Raw genomic sequence first — 22,505 nt, 5'->3', positions numbered from 1 at the left:
GCGCAGCCAGCGCTGGGGCAGTCATCGAGCCCTGTAAGTGGCTGCCATGAGGCCGCCATCGCAGAGTTCCCTCAGCCACAGCTGGGCAGCTAGGAGGCAGCCACCTCAGAGCCCCCAGTGACTCTTGCACGGGGCTGGGGCAGCCACCCCAGAACCAACCCAGTGACTGTTGCACGGGGCTGGGACAGCCACCCCAGAGCCCCCAGTGACTGTTGCACGGGGCTGGGACAGCCACCTCAGAGCCCCCAGTGACTGTTGCACGGGGCTGGGGCAGCCACCCCAGAGCCCCCAGTGACTGTTGCACGGGGCTGGGACAGCCGCCTCAGAACCCCCCCAGTGATTGTTGCACGGGGCTGGGGCAGCCACCGGACACCCCCATCGCGCCAGGCCGGGCCGGGCCGGGCCGGGAGGAGGGCGCCGCGGCGGGGGCACCCCGGCCCCCCCAGCCCCCCGGGGCGCGGGGACCCCGCGCTGGCTCCGCTCCGCTCCGCGCCCTCCCCCGCGGCGGGGGCGCGGCTGCCCCGCGGGTGACCCGCGCCCGCGCCCCAATCAGATCGCGCGAGGGGCCGCGCGCGCCGCCGGCTCCGCTCGCGGCTCCGCTCCCTGCGCACTCGGCCCCGCGCTCCCCTCGGCGCTTCCCGCCGCTCCCGCGCGCGAAATTCCTGCGGGATTGGGGGAAAAAAAATAATAATAAAAAATTCCCGAGGCAGAGAGCGAGAGGGCGCGCGGGGAGAGCAGCAGCAGCCGCCGCCGCCCGAGCAGCCCGTGCGTGCGCTCGGCTGCAGGAGGCACCGCCGCGCCTGCCGCTCCCGGCTCCAGGGCAGAGCCCCCCGGCCGCAGCTCCACGTAAGTCCCTGCCGCGGGGGGCCCCGCAGCCAGCGCCGCCCGTGGGGAAGGGGAGCGCCGGGCACCACCTGCCGCCGGCACACGCCGAAAAACGGGATAGCGGGGACGGGACCAGCGCCGGGAGAGGAGGGATTTTCGGGAGCCCCCCGCGCTGGTCCGGGTCGGGGTTGCTCTGGCTCTGCGGAGCTGCGGGGGGAATCCGTGCTGGGGGCACCTTAACCGAGTTTTTTTTTCCTCAGGACTTACCCTAAAGTCGAGCCGGACTCTGCTTTGCTGTTGGTGAAATCAGCCGGCACTTGCTGCGTTCAGTTAATCTGTTTTAAAGTGGCTGCGGTTAGTTTGTGCCTGCCGCTTTCCCTGGAGGGATGTTTCGGGGGAAAATCCGAATTAACATGGGCGAAATCACAGCTTTTTGCTTACTGAGGGTACAGGTTATTCAAGTACAAAATGTCACGGTCTCCAGCACTGGTCCCTGTAGCTTCTTAACCCTCCCCCGTCTTATCTTAGAACTAGAGTTAACACTGGTGAAAATGCACTCTTACTTACAGACGAGCCTGCAAATACACCACGATCTCTAGCATGTATTTCTTTAACTCCTTAACCAGTCCCTGGCTCTCTCTTTTAAAAAGTAAAGCCTTTTGTAGAGGGAGAGGAAGAAGTCTCATTTCTTTGGGAGCTCATCTGCTCCTGCTTGTTCCTGCTGGATGTCGCACGCTTCTCCCTTCAACGCTGCGCACCGTGGAGGTGGGCGAGCGCTCCGGGCCGGTAGTTTAGTGGTGTGCCCAGAAAGCTGGATTCAGGGACGTACGTCTGGGATTTGCTTAGGAGCATCCTCAGCTGCTTTGTGACATGTGTTAAATTTTTCTCCTCTGGGACAGCTTCGCAGCTAAGCGTAGCGGTGCGTGTTCTAACTAGCTCCTATCTGCTTTAAATGATGTGTTTTACAGTGGAAGAGCACTTCACCTGTGGCTCATCCAGCCTTGAACTTTCTGCCCCTGCTCTATTTCCCCTTCAGACCTCAACTGTTCCAAGCTTTTCGCAGAGTTCAACTTTTGGGGTAAAGATTGGATTAGGTATATACCTCCTCTTGTATTAATATAGGAGGAAGGGTAGTAGAATAGAGTATTAATATATGAGGAAGGGTAGTAGAAGAGAGAGAAGGGAAGGGTTATTATAAAGAAATGCTTCTGATAAGTTTTCTGGGCGGTGTGCTTGAGCTCATCTGCAGAGCAAATTTTAGTTCGTTCTGTGTGTATTTCTTCCTTCCCTGCCAAAGAGCAGAAATATTATTTAAACAAAAAAGTCATTCTGAAGTTGATCCAAGAGGAAAAAGAGACCTGCCTAGGTACGAAACAAATTGTTAATTTGTTGTGGGGGATGAAATTGGATGGAGAAGGCATTTAGTTAGAGAGTGATCAACTGGAGAGAGGAGAAAAAAAAAAAAAAACACCACCAACCACCAACAAAAAAAGACACACCCACATAATTTAGTGACTTTTCCTTTTTTTTTTTTTAAAAAAAAAAAAGGCATGGGGGAGAGCAAGAAGGCAAAGGTTTAAGTATACTTTTGTCTGAAGTTTAAGCTAAACTCTGATGACTTTTTACTTAAGGAGCTTGTGGTAAAATTGAAGGAAAGATGCTTATTGACTCCAGAGCAAGATCAAGGATGGAAAGAGAAGGAAATCTGAGGCCAGCAATGCATCTTTCTATTACAAACGAATAAGTTTTTATTTATAGGGTACAGATGACTTAAGAAAAGCAGACCTTTACCAGTATCCAGATGTCTGTCGCCATTTATTTCAGATGCAGTTTGTGGCTGATAAATGCTTGCCAGCAGAAGGTTGGTTTTAACTACAGCATTGCAAAGCATTGTGCCATCCCAGTAGCATGTACTAATATTCTGCCATTGATAATATGAAACAAACTTTCCTAGAAAAAAATCCAGTTATGCTGCTGTGTCAGTACTGACACTGAGGCACTCTTGGGGCATATCTTGTTCCTGTCGGCTCTACTGATGCAGGTTTTGGGTAGATTCAGCTTTCTCTTGCTAAATTGAATATTCATACTTAACTGCTTCTGCCAGCAACAGCTCTGGCAAGATACGTTGCAGACAGGTCTTATGTTTCTTTTTGGTCGCTCTGGGAACAGTTCTTCCCGAGGCCTCGGATAACAATTAAAATTAGTCTTTCATTGCAGCTCTAAAAATATAGTCATTTAACACATAGTCCGTTCTACCTTAGTGCATTTTTCTCAGCAGGGAAGATACGACTTACACGCTGCTAAAGTGTTACACTCGGGTGTTTAAGATGGAACTGGTTTTGCTGATGAAACTTGTTGCTCTGTTCAGGCTTCCCCATTGCCTGCGCTCCCAACAGTGGTGTTTTCTGTGGGAACTGCTCTTTGAGTAACAATGCAAGCTTTGCTTCGATATTTACAACCGCTTGCTGATCAGTGTATCAAAAGCATTTTTATCTAGAGGATTCATTTCAGGCCTTTAATTGAGGAAATCTCTTTGTTTCAAGCCTCTTTATAATAAACCATTCAAAATGCTGTCTTTGAGCGAACTAGGTCACTGTAACGCGCGCGCACACAGATTCTCATCTGTTTAGGGTAGCCTGCATTCGGCCGACCCATATCCCTGGTGAGCCTGTCCCTGATTTATCCTTCTTGGACTGGCCTGTTCACAGGGAGCTTATGCTGCAAATTCACTGCTGGAGGTCATTCTCCATTCTTGGCATCTCTGGCAGTCTTAAGCTTAAATTGCAGCCTCATTTTCTGTCCAATCAATACCACTCTTATGTTGCTGAGTTTCCATGGTGCCCCCAATCTTCTGTCTACATATTGATGTCTGACAGCAGGGATAGCATTCTGTGTCGCTATATATACTTACCAAACCTGTCAAAACCACTTAGGGTCTGTCTTACTAATTTATATCCATATCCTGATATTATTTGTACCTGTTAAGCTTTGACTGATGGAACTTGTTGCTCTAAGGAATCGGCCCCAACAATGCACTCCAGGGATGGCTCAAGGAATGGACATTTTGAGACGGGAAGAAAGGCTCGCTTCTAGAGTAGCTGGGGTAATCTAGAATCCTTTGTGTACAATAGATTCATTTTGAAAACATCCAAGTCTCAATGGCTCCAAGTTAATGCTTGGGAAATCATTCTCCATTGTGCTGTGCTGAATGTGTACAATGTCCTCTCCAATGGAGGAAAACAGAAAAGTGTGCATTGTAAAATATTCAGAGTGCTTTTGAGGAGAGTTTGGGGGAAATCTAAATGGATAATCTCGGCCAGTTTTCTCCAACCAACTTTCTCCAGGAAGCAATGTGGAAAAAAAAAGAGGAAATTAAAGGAATGAACAATGTCTTCTATAATATGGTTTTTGTCTTTTATTACAATAATTCACGGAGCATTATAATTGTGTAAGAGCTCTGTCTCTGTGGATTAACATAGCAGCAGCCAAACAATTTGAGAAAAGGCGTATCTTCCATTGTCACCAGCTTCCCAGTGAATGACACGTCAGATCATGTCACTGGCATCGGCAGTAACACATGCTGAAGACAACTAGGTAGTTCACTTCAGTATACTTTGCAAGTCGTCAGTGTATCAAGCTCAAGTGGCCATCAACTAGAGAAATCTCTAATACCACTGACTTTATCATGAGCTTGAACCAAATCAGGGAATGCAATTTGGCAGTCAGTATGAAGTTTCCTGCTTAAAATTTCATTTACTCTGAGTTGTCATAAGAGCTGATTCTGTGATGCCAAGTTCGTTAATGCTTTTCCGACCCTCTTCGGGCTCTAACTTTCCTTTCACCTCTAAAAACCTTCTAGTCAGAGGGCACCCTTTTGGATGGTATTTATGTTTGACTTAGTAAGTAAATTAAAGTAGTTGTGTTAAGTTTTCAGCGATTGCCTACTCTATTATGATAGAAAAGGGCCTTTTTTTTTTCCTCCCTCCCTCTTTACCATGCTGGGCCACTAAGTCTTACTTTGTTTTATTCCAAGCAATAGAACAATAGCAATAGAAGCAAGTGTTTAAAATAGCAGATCTGGCACCATCTTCTACAGTGGCCCTATGATGTTTTCCATTAATAAGAAATATGAAGAAGCTAGTCTGATTTTTTTTTGCTGTTGTGTGTTTTATTTTTCTAACTTTTCTCACTTCTGTGGTTATTTACATATGTGGGAGTGACTTTTTAAAAACTGAAGTTACCTTTAAAAAATGAAGAACAGACTACTTTTAATGTCTCTCAGAGCAAAGGCTGAGAGAACACAGATGTAGGCTGTTTTTTTGGATGATGAGAAAAGTGAATGTGGAATGAGTTTTGTTTGAGACAAAATCCAGTTTCCTATTAATAAAAATGTATTAATATGTTTGAGCCTTAAGAGCACACAGCTTGAGAATTCAATTGAATCAGTGGCAACGGAAACAGGACAGTAAAGCCATACAGTGTAGAAAAGCTTTACAGGAGTTGGGAATTTTTCAGACAAAAGTAGTTTCTGAGAATAAATAGTGCTTGGGGCTGCAGTTCAGTCATTTATCACCATTCAGCAAAGAGTGAGGTTCATTTTTAAACTGGACCCTGGTCCTCTGAGGCCTGCCAGTGCTGTTGCAGAGTTCATTAAACATTTTGTGACAACATTATAAAAATGATTTTTTCTCATCAATTTCCCATAGAGTTCCAGTGTAGCTTGAACCTTGCAAACTTCAATCTAGATGTAGGTGATGCCATCACTGAGCCCCTGTGGGGAAGGAAGAGAAAGAAAATAAATTTTCGAGTACCTCAGTCCAAATGCCTGCCTTGGCACTGGTCCACAGCTAGCTAGCAGTTTAAGTGAAATTGAGTTTTGCTGTCTTCAAGTAATATTTCTGGAGCAACTCGCCATCTGTGCGAGTCTTCCAGCAACAAGGGGGAACACAGACAGCCGAGGTGGGAAGGGGAGGCAGGGGGAGGGTTGGTGGGGCTGCTCCAGCTGGTAGCGCCGGCAGGCGCAGCGGGAGGAGCAGCAGCGGGGAAGAAGCCCGTTCCTCAGGCAGGAGCGCGGAGTTGGCCTTGCTCCTCTCGTCCTGCTGAGAAGGACTGACTGCTCTGCTGTGTTTGCCATCTGAAAAGTTTGCTCTTCCGAAACAGGAATTCCCTGTATGTTGACCCAAACGGTAAATATAGAGATACCTATGGAAGTTAAAGCGTCCATGTCCGAGGCAAACAACGGAGATGACTGAATGGGCTTCTCCAATTCAGTTCCATGTGTTATCGGGCACAAACCCTGTTTTGGTCTTGGGTTTTGTTTCTGAGTGCCATGAGAACAATTTCAGTAGTTTCATGAACTATTAAAGGTGTTGGGTTTAAGGCTTCCTTGTCTTCAGTGGATCATTAATAAACCAGTTGTTTTTAGTTATGCTTCACACATTACATGCCTCAAAGCGCAGAAGAGCCCTAATAGGCAACACAAATGCACATGGCCCTCTGGGCAGCAGTGCAAGGCTCACAATCTGGAGCATCTTTTCCTCTGTTCCAGAGGTATCCAAAAGGTGCTTGATGCTTCATGTAGGCAATTCCCATATTTTACAGGCAAAAGGGGGATTTCATTGTGCAAGCAACAATGTGAAGAGTAGCATTTGCTCATCTTAAGCCTTATATGATGCTTTGGTAGACTCTTTGGTAGAGGATTATGAACTACTCTGTAACGTTGTCTGAAACTAATGCACGAAGGGACACAAATAATTGTGAGAAAGATGGCACCTCTCATACTGTTCTGTCTCTGCAGTAGGTACTACAAGCCCACTGTTTGCTTTGGGACAGCTTAATTTTTCCTCTTTCAGTAGTGGGATCCTTTCACCAGGATTATATTCAGCCTGTCAAATGGAGAAGAATGCTAGTACACAGCCACAGTCTCCGAACATTATGCAGGTGAAGTTGGTGCTTCCTCAGGTCTTCATCAGAGAAGGACTGCAGGATTCAGCCTAAGATTTAGAAAGGATGCCCATCGCTTTGTTTTGGGGATGAAGTCTTCAAAATAAGACTCCGTTGTGTTACAATGCTGGTAAATGGTTGCGGTTGTTCTGGTACTTTTTGCAGCAGAAGTTCATTGCTTTCATTGAAAGTGTCTTTGGAGTGAAGTACAAGCTAGTAAGTTAAAGATAAATCAAGATACTGTTCTGATACTCTGCTTTTAATTCTGGTAGGACAGCACTCAGTTTCTTTAGTTTGAACAATAAAAATTACTCATTGCCCTCTCCCCTCATATAGAGCAAGAAATTCAAACTATTTGCTTAATCTGCTTCGTATAGTTGGTCCTCAGTTTTCTCCTGAGAAGCCTGTCTTCTGTTGTAGTGACTTTCTTTCCTTCTTGTGCTGAGGAAAGGCCCCAGAGCTGCTCTGGTTGCTTGTGCCACCTGACTGCCTGTTTGGACTGCTTGTTTGGACTGCTGCATTCCCAGAGGTCACAAAGATGTTTTTGTTTGCGCAAGAGTCACTTGCTTTTATTAGAAGCCTGCCTGGGTGCAGCTGATACACAGTAGAGACTGAGGGGTGGAAAAAATCTGCTAGCTTTCTCTCCAAGGCCAATAGATAGGCTTTCCAGCAATCTTCCAAAAACACTGAAAGGTTTGGTTCAGGAAATTTCACCTAATTTCACTTGTTAAATCGTCACGTTAGTAAGTAGTCCCTTTGGTCCATGTTTCATGTCCAGTTTGCATGTTGGCAGATGCTTTTGCTGATCTCAATAATAGATGTTTGCTTAAGTGAGAATTTGGCAGAAACGTATGAGCAGGAGTGTGTGTCATTGCCATTGGTATGGCAGTTAGTATCATGGTCTTAGCATACTTGCTGCATGCTGCAGGCCTTCTCTTCTAGCTTTAGTTATGCAAATAAATAAATAAATAAAAATAAAATAATAAACCCAACAGGAAGTCAGTGCAGTGTGGCGATCCTCTGGCCAATTTTACAGTGACTGGAGAATTGCAGAGCTGCCCATATATTTTTCCGTCTTGTCCATGTTCCTTTATAAGTAGATCTTCTGAAGATTTATAAGGAGCTCCAGGGATTATGGAGTGCATCCGTAGGAATAGCTAGACTGAATTATTATTTAGACAATGTAAATGTAAAAATGCCTGTGAAACATTTGCTTGGTCATTGTCTTAATTTATGTGATTAACACAATTAGTCGAAGTAAAAAAATCATAGCATACTTTGTGGTATGTGCCCTTAATACTTAATACGTGGGGATGAAATCCCTTCTGACGAGCTCTGAGCACTACTTTTATTTGGGATCTTTAGTAGCCTCATTCACTATCTTCCCAGGCATTTATTTAAACATGAGCTGTTTGTTCAAAAGTTTCATTTTTAACATAAAACACACAACCGCTTTTCTCCTTTTCTCCCTGATACAAACTTATTTTGTCCCTCCGTGCTAATAACTGTGCCTTTCCAAAGCACAGTGTGGGTCAGGTACAACCCATTGATAAATCTGTCACTCTCCAACCTTCTGTTGTTGTAAAGGTTTTGACTTTATCCTGATGATAAATGGAAACTGCCATTTTTCCACAGAGATCAATCTTTGTCTTTTCGCAGAGATCAATCTTTGTTTTAGCCACTGAAAGGAGCCAGCTTTTGGGCTTTTGGCTTTCAGTGCGTTTGTACAGATTCCTGAAATCAGGAAGCTAGGAAAGTAGGGAAGTTTTCTCTCTCCGTGTCCACCATGTTTTCATGGTAAACAAATCAAAAGTTTAAAAAGGGATAAAAATGGGAGGAAAAGTGAGTGAATCTATTAGCTTTTATACATTATTTTGGTACAGAGAGGTTATTTTTAGGCTACTTTCAAAAATATTTATAAATTCTTTCGATAGTTTGCAATTGGGTTAATATCTACACACTCCCCTTTTTTATTCATTAGAACAGTGTGAAACGTGGTCCTTGCCTCTCTCTGGTTGTTTCTCAGTGCTCAATATAGCAAATATAGAGGAAGAGCTCTTGTGAAGTGCTGGAATTTGAATTGTACTGTACCAGGGAAAGTGTGTGTTTGTTTTTCTTTAGTACATTTTGAAATGTATTGTTCATTTAATTGGTATATACTATGATTTAATTTAAATTATTTATGAACTATAATTTAAATTATTTATGATTGCATTTATGTCTCCAGGGAAGTAGTCCTGTGATTAAGAACCCCTAATTCTTGTGTTAACAGTAGTTTGAGTGGATTAAAATGAAGTAGTCTTTAAAGTTAGGAGGAATATTCATTTTTAAATAGGAAAAAAAAACCCAGCTAGCTCTATAGACACTTGGTGCCTCAACATTGTACTTTACACAGACACCAGAATTGAGTCTTTGTTTAGAGAAGCCTTTGAAACTGTAGTGGTATGTAGCAAAAATGTTTTTTCTAACTTTAGTATTCCCAATTGCACAGCATCTACTGGAAGTGACAAGTTAGCTCCTTTGCATTTTGATGCTTTACAGAAATGTAAATTATGTGGTTAAGTCAGGAAAAAATGAAGTTAAAATATTTCACATAAGGCCTATCAAAATGAAATTTCTTATGCCATCTATTCCAGATCAGTGGATCTCTTGCAGTGTTTTAATGGTTATTGAAGAAGAGTAAATGAGAACTCAAGCTACATATGTGAGATGCATATTAGCTTTTTCATGATGCTACTTGATGTCTAGCTGATTCCAGATTGGATTTTGGTGACTATGATGTCCCACGACAGTAAAAGTATAGGGTGCTACTAATGGGTAGTAAGGTACAGAAATGGAAAGCTAAATATTTTCTGAAATATGTACTTTTCTGATACCTTAAAAAGAAGAAAATACATATATATCCCAAATATATATATGTTATTTGTAGTTGTTCCGTGGGACTTGTGGCTTCCATTTTCCTGCATTCCTTTCTCTTCCCTCCCCCCTGCACCTGATGTAATCATTGATCTCTTGCAAAACAAATTTTAGCCATTGTTCAGGCTTAGGTAGAGACTTGGCCTAGAAAAGATATATAGAGAGGTGCTAACAGGAGCCTCATTGCCCATTTTTCACCGTATGATACAGTATGTGATTTGTATGAAATGAAAGGAGAATTTGTTTTTATCACATTGACACATCTCTCTTCTGCTCCCTCCTGTTCCAAAATATCCTAGGCTGAAATTCCCCCACAGCAGCCGAACTTCCACTGTCAGCAGCTTTTTCCAGGTAAGTTGCCTGCATTGCGTAGCCTCACGTTTCCCTAGTTTCTGTGCTCTGATTCCTGGCAGATCCCAGTGTAGTTGCCTTGCAAAGGTATTAAAGGCTGCTATAGCATGAGTAAAAGTTGTTCAGGCTGTCAATTAGACCTGGATTTTTTTAAGGCATGGAACAAGCAGTAGTCTGCCCAGACAAGATATGAAATGGATGAAAGGGTGAGAGTCAAGTTTTACAAAAACAGGGGTTATGTGGAGTGCTTAAAACTATTTGCGAGTAGCTTTAATCTTCCTTAGCTTTAAATGTGCATAGATTTGAAGTGGATTTTCCTCGATAAACTTTCCCCGTGGACAAAAACAAGCTGTTCTGGTGTCGAATATATATTTCCGTACCTATGGATAATTGAGGTTTCCATAATCTTAATTCTGAATTCCAGTGTCTCTAGTAACCTTATTTTGATAAAAACAACTTTTGTTTGCTTTAACCTCTTTACTATCTAAGTAGCTTATTAGGTCTCCTTTCATAAAAATAACACATTCTTCCATATCTCTCATTTTCAGTGAGTTTTTACAGCCCCATAGTAAGTTCCAAGTCAGCAAAATATGTAAGCCTTTTTTTTATTATTCAAGCATGTTGACAATTCATTCTTTTATTTTAGTGAGCATACTTAAATATAACTTAACATTTTATAGTTGCACTACAACTCCCATAGTCAACTTTTTTTTTCATATGATTAGTTTAAAATTTTAGAAGCTCTATTAATTTGTCTAGTCTATGATGACTCCTGCTAAGCACAGGGATGTGATATCATTTGCCTCAGGGACTTTTTTGGTATCAAGTAGTTAATTCAACAATCACTGGTATACAGCAGTATGTAAATACACGTAATTATTTGCCTTCTGTTAGGCTTCCATGTATCTGTGATGACTTTTATCTGGTAATTGTATTGCCCTGTTGCCCAGTTACTTAGGAGGACAAAGACCTACATATTATTGACCAATATCCTCATTTCATATGAGCAGCACATTTTGTTATCTGTTTTTTGGTGCTTTCGGAAACCTCATAAATGCATTGAACAGCACACAGGTCCTGGGCGGATTCCTCAGGCACTGTTTGTCTACTAGCGCTTTTCCAAACAAAGGATTATTGTTCTTACCTTGCATCCTACTCGGACTCTACCTCTTAACCCATTGCTGTGCAGCGTCTGCTGGGAGATTTCCCCCATACATACCCAAACCTGGAAGATCCAGACAACTTGCATCTGATGATGAAAAGCCGGGGTAACTCTTTTTAGATTATTCTCACAAATTAGAGGCATGATCTGTGTTCGTGAAAACTACCTTTTCTAGGCTTTTCTGGTTTGTGAACCTTCTATTTTGGACTATCATCTGCCTTACACTTGCCTTGAAATGATTATTCTCAGCTCTGATCCCCAGTACTGGAATGAGATTTACTGCAGTCTATTTTTTCAAGTTGTTTCATTTTATTTTCCCCTCGACTTCTGCTTAACTCTGGCTTGGATAACCGTGAGATGTGCATGTCACTTGCCTGCTTTGAAGTGAAAACTGAAGCAGGGGAGTCAGCTAACTTCCACGCAATCTCTCTGTCCTCTCTTACTCTCTCTTATTGCCCTCTTTTTGCGTTAGAGCAGTGTGCAGGACCCACCAACTCTTCTGCAGTTCCCGTTTCCCAAGTCTTCGAGGAATGCCTCACTACTTGTCGCTGTGTATTTGCCTCCTTGTTCTTCAGATTTGCTTCTGACCTTCCTAACCTCCATTTTACATCTCACCTGCCAAGTTGTTCTCTTCTATTAGAATCACTTGGGCTTTTCCTTTCTTTTAAAGCTATCTTGTGTGTGAAAAAAAATCTTATACTACATTAAAAAGAAACATTTCTTTTTCTAAATTGACGGCAATTTCTTGCTCTTTGGCATTCTTTCAGGATGTCCATGTTCATGCCATGCAGTAAAGTTCACAGAGAACAGAAAGAAGTGACTGAAGTACTGTGCTGCTTGAAGTCTAGTTCTTTAAGGCCTGATAGTAACCTCCCAATCATAAGATTCACCAAAACTATATAGTAATTTTGTGGTAAAGATTTGAAAGGATTGCGGAAGAGTTAAATACTTATATCCCACTGAATCCTGTGACAATTCTACATTATTTTGGAAATTAGGCTAGAAAGGTAGTCCTGCACAATTAATAAATCAATTCAGACTCATACTTCAGAGTCGTTTTACCCATTTTTTAGTTCTACTGTGTAAATCTGTATAAGGACTGTACATTTTCTCCTCTCACGCTGTCTCCTTTTAGAAGAACCTGCTCAAACCATTTTAGTTAAACGCTGGTTCCAAAGTCCACTGAATAACTAAAAATATATATATAGGCTATATGTTTGTGGCTGCCTTTGTTGTTAGCGCTTGATGAAGCAATGCTCCAGGAAGCTGTGATCTCAGAAATGCAATCTGATGCAGCCAAGTATGTCTAGTTTGACACCTTGGTTCTTTCCAGCTGTAGTAGATGAACAACTATTTGGAATATCCAGTGGAAACTTCCCATCTTCCCTTATATCTAACAGCACGCAACTCAGCTAATGATGACTTAGTTTCCCTCCATATTATGGAGGATGCTGTTAATTACATTCATATTTCTAAAATACCTTTCATGTAACCACCCATATTCTGAGCAAAATTGATGCCTTTCCTCATTTCTCTTGTGGAAAGTCAAGAGTTAGCAAGGTGAGGTTACAGGCTTTTTGACATTATTACCTTTAATTAATTAATCCCAAAGCAAAACTTAGATTTTCTGAATGGGAGGCATCCTCAGTTGCATCCTTCATTTAGGGGCATCCTTCATTTTGGAGCTATCACCTCACACACTTCATGGTGATGAGGAGGGCAGGGTTAGGGCACTGGTTTATATGCATTTGTTCCTTGGTGTAGTGTCACTACAACTTCTTCTGCATATTGCATCTCTGCAAAGATAGGGGTGGGGAGATGGGAGAAAGTAGTGCGTTATTGCCAACTAATGTCACAACAAGCCGTCTCAAAAAGTCTCAGTCGCTTTTTCTATTTCTTTTGATGTACTCTGGCATTTATTTAGCAGAAGCAAATGAACTTACACAAACATAGGCCGAGAGCAGGAAAGGAGACTAATTGACCAGGGAGACAAAAATGCACTGCTCCATTTAAGCTGTGTTTATTTTTATTTTTTTTTCCTAGTAGTGAAAAAGGAGGATTTATAGTAACGATTGCCAATCACAAAGGTCACTCAAGCCTTCATCTTTTTAAATTAAAGGAACTGTGAAGGAGTATATAGAGGGCAAAGAGAGGAAGCCTGGAAACTCAGCTGGGTGCATAAAACTGCCTTTCCTTAATGCTTAGCGAAATAACGCATGCAAGTTAGTAATGTGCATTGCCACTTGTAAGTCTCATCTCTCAGCATTTCCATATAAGCCTGTTAACTGGATTGGGGTGAACTTAAGAAGGAGCTTGTTCCTATTCTTGACAAGCTCAAGTAGCTTTTAAGTAGGATGCAGTGAACGGGCACAGGGCTTAGTGCTGCTTGTCATCATGTGACTCTCCAAATGCCTTTCAGCTTTTGCTGTGACACACAAAGTATCAGCAGCAATAGAAACAAATGGAGGTTGCAGTTAATTTGCTTCTTCTAATGAGGGTGCTTTTAGATCATCTGCCAATAACACTTCTGACTGTGGCAAATGAAGAAGCCCAGGAGGTGACAGGTAGTAACTTCTATTTAAAGCAAATCATAGTTTAAACTGAATGAGAAAGAAAACATGTCTATTCTTAATAGTACTTCACTGTGCGTAGGCTTTGGAAATTAAATAACCAAACTTTGCTTAATAGCACACCTGTGTTTCACATAAAAGCACATTTTGCTCTGGTGCTGGAGTAAATTGCACAGTCAGGGGATTTTGCAGGGAGAGAATATCAGAGTTGGCTGATCAGAGCTCGGAGAAAATATTTTTATCATACAGCAGGCAGAAACCCAAACCAACAGCCTCCTCGTGAGACTGGAGTGAGCCTTGAGCTTTGCGTAGTGGGTCCATGGGATGGTGACTGCTCTGTTAATGCGGCAGTGCCATATTATAATGCTGATAATGCTAGTGTACACTGCTGTGCTGGTGTTCCCTCCTGGCACAGGTAGAATTCATTGTCTTATTGTGTGACTTGCAATTTCTGTGATTTACGAGCCGCATGCAGCTCGGTGAGGTCCCAGCCTTAGGTCTGTCATTGATCTGCAGCTGGTTTTGATCTGCAGCTCCTTTTTTTTTTTTTTCCCTCTTGTTTGCTTGATGGAACACAAAGTACTTGTAGAACTTGCAAATTTACAGCAACGGAGGTCACAAGGACAGTAAAAGTCAAAATGCTCCCGATAAACTGGACAGATCCTCTGAAATTGAGACAAAATTCTACATGGAGAAATGAAACATGCTGTTCTTTGAGATTAATAAAATGCACATATATAAAATTTGGAAATGTAGCTGTAGTGCAGCAGAAGGTGGTCTCACTGCGAAGTTACGATTAACTACAGAGGCTGTTGAGTGTTTATCCACAAACCCATTTGCTTTTGGAAAGCTGAGATCTTAGCCAGTCGGTAATGGTCTCTCATAACTTTGATGCATATAGACCAATGTAGCTACTGAATGCCTAAAGCCATTACATGTTTTGGCTTGAGAATTTCCATCTCTGATTAAGAATAGAATATAGAAATTGGAGTTTCAATCAAAAGGTTTTGATTACATTAAGCAGTAGTACCTAGTCCCCCAAAATTAAAAACCGTTGAATAACCATTATTGTAATCCTTACAACTACAACTTCAACATCTCCCTCTATACAGAGTGGGTTTTCAGGTAGAAATTTCTTCCAGTTTGGGCATTTGTCATTAGACCTCTGACCTCTTCTGTAACTTTCAAGACAGATGGAGTTGGTGTCCAAGAAAGGCCTATTGGGGCAGAACAGCACCCTGCGCCTGAGGACAGAAGTGTGTGGCAAAAGGCAAACCAGGAGAGGATATTCTGGGAAAAGGAGTCATTTTATCGCTGCGTGAGCTGTGAGGGCCTTTCCCGCTCTCCGAAGGCCAGGCCGGGAACAGCAGGTGGTGCTGCCGCTCTGGGCTGGAAGCTCCGAGGGGCAGGAGGTGCTGCAGGGGATGTGAAGGAAACATGGGCAACGTGGTGGTAGGGAGCACAGCGGCCAGCGGCAAGTAACTCTATCCCCCCACCTTCCCTTGTGGCTAGAACAGAGCGGGAATGCAGAGGAGGTGGTGCAGAATAACACAGCTCTATGGAAGTCCAGGGAGAGACTGGGGCAGAAATATAGAGTAAAACGCATTGGTGGAATTTTGTGTGTGGGAAGGTCGCATCACACCTGCCTGCAGCCAACTTGGTGTAGCTAACAGTATTTAATGCTCTGGGTTTTGCATCCTCCCACCTTATCAGCTACATGTTTAGCTTTTAAAGGAGAAAGAAATCTTATTCATGTGTGAAGGACCTTATTGGAAACCAGAAAGAGCACAGTGCAGTTTGCAGTTGACACAAACAGGATTTATCCTGGCTGAATAATCTGTTCCTGAGGTCTCGTGGGCCTGTTCCAAAGCAGACATAGATCGGGGGTTCCATGGAAATGTGGCTTTCTGTGTTGTATTGGCAATTCAAAAGACGCCAGCAGCTTTTTAAAAGCTAGTTGTGATCCAGCCCCATTTCTAACTGTTTTCCCACATTCCCCTAGCCATTCTAGTTATTTCTTTTTTAAGTTATGGATCTTGTCACTTGATAAGAATTGCATCACAAATTTATCAGAAATCCCTGCATTCTTTGCAGTATAAATAGTTCAGGCTATTTCTTCCTCTGCACAAGTAGAAAAAGAAGAAAAAAAAGAGTGCCGACAGCAAACTGTGTTTAAAAAGTCAAGAGATGGAATAAATATACCTTATGCTCCCTTAGATGTAAGGAAAATGTGGGGGAGTATCAGACTGCAAAGGGGGATAAGAAGCGAAGCTCCTTTAAAGCAAATTATCTGAGAAGGTGAGGGGCTGGCTGGTCTGATGGCAGAAAGTTTGCAGGCTCTTTGAGGAGGTTGGTGTTATGGTGTTCCTCAGAGACCGGGGTGTTAAATAGAGTCTCTGTCCTATGTTCCCAGTCACACAGCTACATAAGATAAAAGCTTAAGCAAACTCCTTTGGATTGGTCCTGGAGAATCAAGCCAGCCGTTGTGAGAGGGGTTAATTCACACCATCCCCATGGAAGACAAAATGGATCTTTGAAAGCAATGCGGTAGTGGGGGTAAATCCATCAATCATGTGAATACTGCTTTACAGTAATTCACAACTGCAGCTTTTTTTCTTAAGCAGGGACTGGCTGAGTCCGATCAATCCCTTGGCTCTCAAACAGGTCTCAGCAGGCAGCAGCTTGGTCCTTGTGGGTTTGTACGTACAAGAAAGCCCCACTTTATATTAACTCCGTGGAAAAGTATTTTTTTCCTCCTCTCTCTAAACCCCTTAGCGCTAATTCGGTGTAATTATCCTCACTGAATACAGTACTGCCAGCCCTACCCCTCCCCCATTTCTGTCGGGATATTGGCCTAAAAATTGCTAGAAAGTCCGAAGCAACAATGGGATTCTTTGTTCTGTCCTTCTACGTAGATTTTTATTATCTTAATGTAACCCTTTGGTCATACTTTCAAGTATTTTTCTTTAAAGTTGAAAGCTGAAAACATATTTTTATTTCTTCTTTTAAAATTAATGAAGGATTGGACTTCAGGCTTTAAGGAAAATGCTAAATATTGCAAAAGTCATTACCGACTGATCACTGGCATTGGCATAAACAACCTCAGGCATCTGAAGACCTCATTCTACCTTTTTGAAAGTGTGAAAATGTGCCAGGAGGAGGCAGCAAGCTTCTTTCAACCTGTTTATTCCCGTGTCTATTGCTCAAGGTTGAATGGCATTTTCCCTATGGTGTTTTCAGGATTGAAGATAAAGAAGCACTTGTCTTAGCACAACATTCATTTAAAACCATATGTATGAACCAACATGTCCAATAAAGGCCTGCATCTGGGAAGTGGTGGCTAAAAAGGATTTTAGGTATCATAATGATCCCTAAATCCTCACACGAGCTCTGAATGAAGGACTGAAGGAATGTCTAAAAAATAATCCTTAAGCATGTACATGAGACGGCCAGATCAAGAAGATGGTGATGATGAGGGTGATGCCATGTTCATGTGTTCTATATTGGTGTCAACATTTTCAAAAGATGCAGAGGAAAAGAAAGAAAAAAAAAACTCCAGCAAACTAATGGCTGGAAAAGTTTGCACTGAGGTTTGAAGAACATAATTTGTCTATCAGAATCAAGAGCAGATAGCCACATTATAAATGCCTCAGAAAAAAATTAGTAGATTCTGAAGCTCTCTATGACTTACTGGAGTAAGCCATAATAAAACATAACCCACTAAAAACTAATTTATGGTTGTAAAGTGTGGATGATGGCAGGCAGGGTGATAACTTCATAAAAGCTGTCACAGAAGGCACTGGATCTCCCACCTTATGCAGCTTAGCTGGCAAATGTGGAGTCGTGGGTTCCAGGAGATTAGATAAGAAACTAACTTGAGCCTTTTGCATAAGATGTTTATCTTGACAGAATACTTTTTTTCTCATCTACTCAGAGGTGAAATGTGAGTAGGTTAGTGAAGTCTGTGTTTTGTAAGATAGCAGATGTGATGTGCTTTAACAACTGATAGAGTTATCCCTTTTAAACTGTAAAAACACAGATACTGTTATCTACCAATTTGCTTCCTACAAAGGTCATAACGTGTTGTAAATCACACCTATTGTATTGCCCTTCATCATACCAAATTACAACGCAACTGCTGTAAATGTAGAATAGAGCCAAACATATTGTGAAAAACAGAGTGAATGGGGAAATATGCATTACAAAAACAGAGGTGCCAGGAAGGGCATTTGCTAGTAAATCTAGAATTGCTTATTCTTTCCTTTATAAGTGTTAAAGATATTTTTTCCCATTTATCTTGCCTTAGACAAATGATAGCTAAGTGTATGTTTTGCTTTCCAATCAAGAGGAATTTTCTTGATAGTGCACATGCAAACCTTATTCCTGAAATGTTGGTGCTTTAGAACAGAAGGTCTCTATCTGGAAATTGTCTTAGTATATTTAGGGCTTGACTATATGAAGCCTTCTGGAAAAATGAGTCGCGATGACTAAGGATTGGCATTTAAGGTCAAATAATAGTTAATTGTGTTAAATTTTCGTGTAGCAGAGACTTCTTTAGAGGAGTAAGCTAAAATAAATTAAGATCTTGCAAGTTCAAAGAAGAGTATCCATTCAATTTATGCTATTTCTTGTCTACTCGTGAATGTGCAAGGGCTAAGGAAGTCTTCTGGACTTCCTTAGGAAGATAAGGGGGAGGTAAAGGCGTTATAGAGAAGGAGGGTTTAGTCTTTCCTGACTTCCTCTGCTCATGGGAGTGAGGGATCTTTATTTTTTGATTTTTTAATCAAATGGATGAGAAAATTGTACCCAGAATCAGGGAAAATGTTGATTTTCCTTTCAGTAAGAGAAGACCAAAGAAACTTAGCACAATTTGAGCTCTGGCTACATTTGTGATAAATTGCTAGCATTATTTAAGGAGGTTCTCAAAGGTCAAATCCCAAACAGGGTTTTCCAAATGGGAAAACTCAGTTTATTTCCCACTGTGCGAATGTGGAATTGTTCCATGAGTACACTTCCTTGAATTGGGTTTTCATGTGTAATACAACTTGGGTGGGGGAGAGAGAGGGTAAGAAGCAGATGTTGTAAGCCTGTAATACAGGGGAGGATTATATAGCCTTGATCAGTTTTCCAGACCTTAGAGAAGCCTCTATGCTCTTTCCCCTGCTTTTTTTTCCTACAAAGATCATATTTTCCCAATGACCATTAGGACCTATTACAATTTGTTTTATCTCTGTGACTAATGTTGCCTAATTTAATGATCATATTAAAATATAGTTGAGCCATCTGGAGATTCAGCTTGAAAAGAGTTAAAAATCTAGTCTGGGGAACCTTGAAGAACTACCTGCATGGGGCCAACCTGCCTCCTGTGCAGTAAGGGAAAATCATTCTTGATATCCTGAGATGATTAAGGATAGACACCTCTTCTCTAGTTTTAGTTCTAGAAGATGGTTCATATTGCAACGAGTTTCTGTTTTCAACAAGTGTTGTAGGTTAGTTGAGGGTGTTAACTTCGAACTCTGTCCTGTGGCGAGTTGCCAGGTAGCAAAGAGAGAAGAACACAGACAGTGTTATCAGAGCCAGCTAATTACAGGTAGGCAGGTGTCTAGTTGAGGTTAGAACGGCAGCAGTAGATACAAAGGACACATATACTTTCTGATTAGGAGCTACTCTGGTTAGCTCCTGATCCTAAATAGACTTTACTGAACTTTGCTGGCCCAAATTGTTCTCTCTTGGGACTCTGTTTCTTATTTTGTATTGCTGACACAGAAGATCCACCCACGCTACTCTTTGGAAAACTTGTGAACTGCCAAGGTTGAGAATTCAAACTCTAGAGTACACTGGCTTGGGATAACAGCAGCAAGGAGCTGGTCATCTTCCTGAACAGATGGTGACCCACAAAGCTGTATGTTCAGCATTTAAGTACTTAATGACGTGCAGGTGTCCTTCATGGTTTGGTGCTCTGAAGTTCTTTAATTTATTACAGGGGGTTACTTTCTTTGAAGACCAAATGAGGCTTCCCACCTCTGAGGAGCCATTTGTGGCTGAATTTACTGCCACCAAAGTCAATCCACTTACCATAAACAGATGTGGAGCATGGAGCTGACCTGAACTTCCCTAAGTGGGGATTAAGCATGGATGAACCAGAGGCATCTTCAGTCAAGACAATTCAAAGCCTTAACCTGAGGCAACTAGAGGGGAGAAACATTTGGAGAGTAATTCCTCACAAGATGTTACTGTTGTTTGCTCTGTCCCTGAAACCAGTTATGTGGTTGCTCTGCATGTGTGGATTAGCGTAATTCTTTTGACTTTTGTCATGCCTTGAATAAATGCAGTTATTTCTGGTAACTAGCAAACCTTTTCCAAGTGCTCTGCTTCATTCTCTTGGCTCTCCAGCTTTTGAAGAGACAAAGCAACAGGTCTATAGGCATGGTGAGAGAGGAAGAGGTAATGCTGAGGTTCAAAGGCGTGCGGATGACAGGGAGGACAGCACTGTAAGGTACCTTAGGCTTTTTCCTGTCCTCCACTGCTGCATTGCAGTGCTTCCTCTTGTATCTGTGCTCTGTTTGGCTTGCTCCATAGACCTGTAGCACTGCTTCCAGCTCTCCTAGATCTACTCTCCTGAAGTGTTAGGTGCAGAAAGGCACTTGTGGTTCTGCATCGTGTCTTCAGTACTGGTTCCCTCTGTAGTGAAGCATGTTTCACTAGCTTTGCTGGGTGATGCCTGCAGTCTCAGCTAGCTCTGGGGGAAGAGCATTTGGGTATTAGTGTGTAATAATTTCCAGTAAGGGGAAGTAAATAATGGGGTCAAAACAAAAAACCCCGTCAGCTGTTCAGCAGGGCAAAGAGAGGTGTTATCTGTGCCTGCTTCCATTTTTGAAAGAGAGGTTTGGATAGCTGCAGAAGATATGTTAGGAACAATGGAAAATGTCATGGCTTTTTGTCAGCTTTAGCTTAATTTCAGCTCATTCGTAAATGGGTTATCACTTTTCTGTATTCAAAAGAATTTTGTGAATGTACCTGGTCTTTCTTGCAGTGATTCGGACTATGTTTATATCCCCTTGAGTAGCAGCGATTTGTTCTAAGCCAAGTACCAAGTGGCTTCAGCATGTGCTGTCAGCAGAAGCATGGCTCAGGTGAGCGTTTTTCCTTGTGTGCCTGATTGTGCCTGCCTGGACAATCAGCAAGGTAGCTCAAGCTAGAGCTGGAATCTGAGCCACCGTGGAGCTCAGTAGAGTTCATCAAAAAGCTAGGCCCTCTTCTAAGCGATACTTAACTGGTAAGTTTTGAACTGGCTTTCAGTGAAAAAGAGTAAGAGTGCATAAGGTTGTTCCTAGGCGAGAATTTGCTTCTTACTGAGGTTATTCCTTTGCCACTTTTCTCTCATAAGCACCCCAAAGTACCCCAGTGGCTTCTGCCCTTTTATTCTTTTGGTATGCTTGAGATGGATGTTGACATTTTGTTTTTGGAGTTTTTGGAACTCTTTTTTTTTCAAGTAGTGCAAGCAAGCAAGCCAGCTCTTTGGAGCAACTTCATCTTAGGCTTTTCTTTCTCTCCTTCTCCTTTGCTGTCACTGGCATCACTGGCATCAATGAGCTGCTCATTTTACCTTTTTATTGTGTTTCAGTTCCAGACACCCTCAAAGAAGATGTTTCTTGCCACTGCTGTTGTAGTGAGGTTGTAAGATATAGGGGAAAATAGAGGAGCGTACACTGCTGTGTCTGAATGAATCAACCATTACCTTTTAACTGCATTTTATATCTAGTGCTATGAATTACCTTGTAGCAGAAGTTAAGACAAATCAAGCTGTGTGATGCAGAAGTGACAGGGATGGATGGGAGGTGTACACAGAGAGACAAATACCTCTGAAGTAGGAGATTTGATTAAGGGACTTTGAACACTTCTTCAGACAGGTTGGTTTCTAGTTTTATTTTTGCATGACCTGCCTATCTTTTAGTCATTCAGCTCAATGTACTCTCTTTTTAGACTTTTCTCTCTTTCCTTGAATTTTCATCCTTTCCTGTTGATCCAACAAGAAATTCTTTTCTGGGAAGGGGCTGAGGAAGTAACTCCACCCTAATTCCCTCCCTCCCCTCCGCACAAGCAACAGCATTTTTCTTCTCAAAATCCGCAGTTTTTGAAAGTGAGCTATGTTCCTTCATACCTCCTGTGCTTTTCTTTTTCAAATCACATAACTTCCTGCATGAGGTAACCTTTTCTATCTCTCTGCCTCTCTCTCTCTTGCTTGCTCTCCCTCTGGCTTGCTTTTCAGCCAGCGTTGCTCTCCGGGTCTCTCGCTCTGTGATGAATGAGTTTCATTCATCTTTCTTCTGGGGGCTCTGTGAAAGGCTTTAGACTTTGCCTGCTCCCATTTTTTCACTCGGCTATTCATTTCCATGGAGATGGAGAAAGGGGGCGGGGGGGCAGAGTGGGTGGTGGTGGGGTCGGGGGTCAAGAGTGGCCACTTTCTGAATTAAAGCTTTGAATTCCGTTAAAGGTGACACATTGTAACCTAGAGTAACTCTCCAAGAACTTGGCTGTCAAAGTAATCAAAGCAGAGGGAAAGGGAAGGAGGAGAAGAGGAGAGATCAGAGGAGGAGGAATCCAAGAGCTCGGATTTTCTGTCAGGATTACATTTGGTGACTTAATATAGGGGTAGTTCATTTGTGTAACCTTGTGCTGTGCTTGTGTGAGGGCACGCTCCAAAATCTGCATGTGGATGGGGAGTGCAAGGTAGGGAG

General features: G+C 42.4%; 1 protein-coding gene across 1 annotated transcript in view; it reads left to right on the top strand.

The window, feature by feature from the left end:
- The first annotated feature begins 789 nt into the window (after window positions 1–789).
- The window catches only part of PTN (pleiotrophin), a 68,237-nt gene continuing 46,521 nt past the window's right edge, over window positions 790–22,505 (top strand). The window contains exon 1 of the mRNA XM_088521653.1: window positions 790–846. The gene's annotated coding sequence lies outside the window, so the exon portion shown is untranslated. The remainder of the gene's footprint in view (window positions 847–22,505) is intronic.

Source organism: Tinamus guttatus, unplaced genomic scaffold, assembly GCF_059628265.1.
Source record: "Tinamus guttatus ecotype Peru unplaced genomic scaffold, ASM5962826v1 Tinamus_guttatus_pri_ptg000125l, whole genome shotgun sequence".
NCBI lineage: Eukaryota > Metazoa > Chordata > Aves > Tinamiformes > Tinamidae > Tinamus > Tinamus guttatus.
The sequence above is the reverse complement of the archived record's forward strand: the minus strand, read 5'-3'. Positions and strand labels throughout refer to the sequence as shown.